The sequence below is a fragment of the Mustela putorius genome, unplaced genomic scaffold, assembly GCF_011764305.1.
Source record: "Mustela putorius furo isolate JIRA1106 unplaced genomic scaffold, ASM1176430v1.1 tig00001218_pilon_pilon_pilon, whole genome shotgun sequence".
NCBI classification, from domain to species: domain Eukaryota; kingdom Metazoa; phylum Chordata; class Mammalia; order Carnivora; family Mustelidae; genus Mustela; species Mustela putorius.
The window spans coordinates 69,429-74,719 of NW_025421639.1; the positions used below are offsets into that span (position 1 = coordinate 69,429).

The 5,291-nt window shown below is 47.7% G+C and overlaps 1 pseudogene; it reads left to right on the plus strand.

Moving 5' to 3' along the window:
* The first annotated feature begins 4,266 nt into the window (after nucleotides 1-4,266).
* On the plus strand, nucleotides 4,267-4,685 carry LOC123394059 (annotated as a pseudogene).
* The last annotated feature ends 606 nt before the right edge of the window (nucleotides 4,686-5,291 follow it).

The window sequence follows — 5,291 nt, forward strand, 5'->3', positions numbered from 1 at the left end:
ATAAAAAGAGGTTCAAAAAGGAAGAACAAAAAAGAAAAAAAAAAGAAAAAAGGAAGAAAAAAAAAGAATTTAAAAAAAAAGAAAACACCTAAGAAAAATATAAAAAAGAAAAAATATATGTATTAGATAAACTAGTAAAAAATCGTTAAAAAAGAAAAAGGTAACAGTTAAAAAAAAATTTACCCGAAGGCGAGAAAAAAAAACAAAAAATGAAAAAGAAAAAAATTAAATTAACCGCAAGACTAAAAAAAATCACAGGGCAAAAGCCATGAGTTCCGTGCTTTGCTTTCTCCTCCTCTGGAATTCTGCTGCTCTCCTTGGTATTGAAACCGCACTCCTTGGTAGGTGAACTTGGTCTCGGCTGGATTTCTTGTTGATCTTCTGGGGGAGGGGCCTTTTGTAGTGATTCTCAAGTGTCTTTGCCCTAGGCGGAATTGCACCGCCCTTACCCGGGGCCGGGGTGAGTAATCCGCTTGGGTTTGCTTTCAGGAGCTTTTGTTCCCTAAGCGCTTTCTGTAGAGTTCGGAGGACGGGAATACAAATGGCGGCCTCCTGGTCTCCGGCCCGGAGGAGCCGAGAACCCAGGGCCGCACTCCTCAGTGCGCGCTCAGAGAACCGGGCCCAGTTACTCCCGTCTGCCTGACCTCCGGCCGCGCTCCGAGCTCACCGAGCCTGCGACCGGTTCAAGGTCACCCCGAGCTGCGAGCTTACTGTCGGCTCTTTCTCTGTAGCCGGATTTCCCGTTCCAATACCCGAAGCTCTGCGACACTCAGACACCCCCGATCCTTCTGTGACCCTGCGGGACCTGAGGCCACGCTGACCCCGTGTGGGCTTTGCCCCGGGTAGCCTCTGGAGCGATGTCCCTCAGCGGAACAGACTTTTAAAAGTCCTGATTTTGTTCGTGGTTGCTCCGCCGCTTGCCGGGAGCCGGCCCCTCCCCCCGGGGTCTATCTTCCCGTCGCTTTGGATTCACTTCTCCGCGGGTCCTACCTTTCAGAAAGTGGTTGTTTTCTGTTTCCAGAATTGCTGTTCTTCTTCTCTTCGATCTGCCGATGGATTTTCAGGTGTTTGCAATCTTTAGATAAGCTATCTAGCTGATCTCCGGCTAGCTGAAGTAGTCTCGGCCTGCTACTTCTCCGCCATCTTGACTCCTCCCCTCCAATTTTGCACCGAAGCTCAGAGTCCAAATGTAAAGACTCACAAAAACTCCTGCTGGCTCGCCAAAAATGATGAAGTCCCAGAACCTAAGTCAGGTTTGGTGGGGTGAGGAGGTTCGGAGCCGACGACTCCTGGTGTCACCTTTTAATTTTATTAGCCAAAGGGCCTGCGGTGTTGGGGAAACCTGATATGACTTGCCAGGGAGGGGACGTGTCTGGCAGGCGAGCTCTCTTTTCCCTGCATCCTCTCGGCTTTAGTACAACAGAGAACATGTCGCTTCCTTTAGGATGTGCCTAGAAATGAGCTGGGCATGGCGGTTTTCTCTGTAAGGGGGTGCCTGGATACGTGGGTTTCAATTCCGTTGGGCTCTGTCGTCAAGGAAGTGAGGTCACGACTGTCTGGGGTCTCCTTACCAAACTTCCTGCTCCACCAGAGCTCCCTGAGCCACCAGTCCCCAAGCTGCTCAAGGCTCACACTCCACTCAATGCAGTGCCCATCCAGTGACCCCCCATACAGCCTCCGCCCAGCCCATGGGAGGCCTGGGTGCAGCTGTTTTCTCCGCTGGAGGGAACAGAGCTGGGTTTAGACCAGGTTAGTGTTAGGGTTAGGGTTAATAATGACTTAGGGTCAGGGTTAGCGTAAGGTTTAGGGGAGGGGTCAGGGTTAGGGTTAGGTTCATGGTTAGGTTTAGGGTCAGGATCACAGTAGGTTCAGGGTTAGCGTTATGGTCAGAATCAGGCTCAGGGTCAGTGTTAGGCTGATGGTTAGGTTTAGGGTCAGGTTCAGGGTCATGGTCAGTTTTAGGGTCAGGTCAAGTTTTGGTTTGGGGGTAAGGTTATGTCAGGTCAGGGTTAGGTTTGGGACAGGTTTAAAGTCCACATTCAGGACAGGGACAGGGTTATGTAGTGGACATTGTTAGTGTCATGGTTAGGTTTAGGGTCAGGGCCAGGGTCAGGTTTAAGGTCAGGGTCTGGTATAGGCAAAGTTCAGGTTTAGGGTTATGATCATAGTCAGGTATAGGGTCAGGGTTATTGTTAATGTTTTGGGTTAGATCTACGTTTAGCGTTAGGTTGACGGTTAGGGTTAGAACTTGTTAGGGTCAGGGTCCGTGTTAGGGTTAGGGGTTAGTGTTAGGGTTAGGTTCAGCAATAGGATTCGGGGTACGGCCTGTGTTAGTGTCAGGGTCTGAGTTACATTTAGGGTTAGAGTTAGGGTCAGGCTCACAGTCAGGGTCAGGTTTAGTGTTCAGGTCAGGGTCGGCGTCACCTTTAGGGTCAGGTTTAGGTTTATGATCATGGTCTGGTCAGAATCAGGGTGAAGTTTAGCGCCAGTGTCAGGTTTACGGTCATGTTCAGGTATTGGTTTTAAAGTCTACTATCCCGTCAGGGACAGGGTAATGTAGTGGTCAGTGTTAGTGTCATGGTTAGGTTTAGGGACAGGGTCAGGGTCAGGTGAAGTTCAGGGCCAGGGTCAGGTTTAATGTCAGGCTTTGGTTTAGGGTCAATGTTCGGTTCAGTGTCAGTGTCACAGTTAGGTTTTGGCGGTAGGGTTTGGGATTGGGGTTAGGGTTAGATTTAGAAATAGGATTATGGTTAGGGTTAGGATTGACAGCATAAGGTCAGGGTTAGGGTTTGGTTTAGGGTAGGGGTTAGTGTTAGGGTCACGGTCAGCGTTAGGTGTAGGTTCAGGGTCCGAAGAGGGTCATGGTTAGAATTACCTTTAGGTTTAGGTTTAGCGTCAGGCTCACAGTCACGGTCAGGGTTAGGGTTAGGGTCAGGGTTAGGTCAGCATCAGGGTTAGGATTAGGTAAGGGTCAGGGTCCTGGTTTGGTATGAGTCATGGTTACGGTAATGTCAGAGTTAGGTTAGGTTCAGGGTCCACATCAGGGTTAGTGTCAGGCTTAGGTTTAGGTTTAGGGTTCAGGTCAGGATCACAGTCATGTTCAGGGTCAGGGTCATGGTTAGGGCTTGGGTGAGGTTTTGGGGCAGGCTCACAGTCAGTGTCAGAGTCAGGGTTAGTGGATACTGTTTGTGTTAGCCCCGCTCCTGGGTCATGGACCCATCCCTTCAGGCTCTCAGGATAAACCGTGGGCAGAAGGGTGTAGACCCTACACCTGATCCCACTTAACCAGCCTTAAACTGGGCTGTGAACATGACTTGCCCACCAGACAGCTAACCCCTCATCAGCCTGATCTTTCTTGGGGCATTTGCAGCCATGATGACATTGCCAGGTCCTCTTTACACACAGGCACACAGACACCCAGAGGCACACACACACACACACACACACACAGGCACCGGGAGGAGACCTAGGGCTACATGAGTCGATCCAAAAGTGTGGGACTGTCTGACTCTGAACCCCCTTGAAGGCGTTTTTTTTTTTTTAAGATTTTATTTATTTGAAAGACAGAGATCACAAGTAGGCAGAGAGGCAGGCAGAGAGAGGGGGAAGCAGGCTCCCCACTGATCAGAGAATCCGATGCGGGGCTTGATCCCAGGACCCTGGGATCATGACCTGGGCTGAAGGCAAGAGGCTTTAGCACACTGAGCCACCCAGGCCCCCCATGAAGGCTTTTTTTTTTTTTTTAAATATTTTACCTATTTATTTGACAGAGAGATCACAAGTAGGCAGAGAGGCAGGCAGAGAGAGAGAGAGGAGGAAACAGGCTCCCCGCTGAGTAGAGAGCCCGACGTGGGACTCGATCCCGGGTCCCTGAGATCATGACCTGAGCCGAAGGCAGCGGCTTAACACACTGAGCCACCCAGGCACCCCATGAAGGCTTTTTTTAAAGAACAAAAACTTCAGACTATATCTTTATCCTAGAAGTTCCCACTAAAACTGGCTTCTGTGTTGGCCAACATTTAGCCATTCAGATAAAGTTCGTATTTAGTGCTTCATGTGTATGAATGTGTAAAATAAGAGGACAGTCATAAATCTTTAAGATTGTGTATAATAACCGTGAAATAAGGATTCTTGATACACAAGGTCTCGTCTGGGGAAAACAGCTGGAGAACAGTATGCAGTTTTCAAATGACGGAGGGGAAATATGCATTCAGTTATGAGAAAGGGAAGGAGAACAAGACCAAATATTAATAAAAGGGAATAAAGGTTTTTCTGTTATCTTTCCGTGCCGCAGTAACAGTGTGAACAAATGTCCCACAGATGCCCTCAAGAACATTAACACTGCTGAAAGGGGGGGCGAAGGCCAGGTTCTTAGGAGGCCATGCACCAAAGTCATCATCCCGTTTCCTCACTGTGTGATGACGAAGCATGAGTACATTGGCAAATTTGAAATTATTGATGACCACAGAGCTGGGAAAACTGCTGTGAACCTCACGGGCAAGTTAAACAAGTGTGGCATGACCAGCCCTAGACTTGTATAACTGAAAGATCTAGAAAAGTGGCAGAATATTTCCATCCCCTCAGTTTGGTTTCACTGCATGGGAAAAAATTCTTCTGGCATCATGCACCATGAAGAAGGAGGAATCCAGGCAGGAGGGAAAATCCTGGGATTTCCTTTTTCCTAGAAATATAATATACATGGCACGTGAAAAAAAAAGGAAAATAAATTACAGTCAACTAATGTTTGACAAGGGTGCCAAACAATTCAATGGGGGGTAAGAACAGTATTTTACTCCCAAGCAGCCACATGCAAATAATGAAACAGGAGTCCTGCCTCACACCATACAGAGAAAATTACCCCAAATGCATCAAAGACATAAATGTAAGCATTAAAATGATAAAGTTCGGGATGCCTGGGTAGCTCAGTTGGATGGACGGCTGCCTTCTGCTCAGGTCATGATCCCGGAGTTCCCGGATCGGGTCCTGCATCAGGCTCCAAGCTCCACAGGGAGTCTGCTTCTCCCTCTGACCTTCTCCTCGCTCATGCTCTCTCTCATTATCTAAATAAAATCTTTTAAAAAAATAAAAATAAAGTAAAATGATAAAGTTTTCAGAAGAAAACACAAAGGTAAATGTTAGTGGTCTTGAATCTAACAACGGCTCCTCAGCCAAACACCAAAGTCAAGCAACTTAAAAAAAATAATTAATAAATGGGACTCAACCAAAATATCCCAGTTTTGTGCTTCCAAGGACCCCATTGAGAAAGTCAAAAGACAAGCCACTAAATGGGA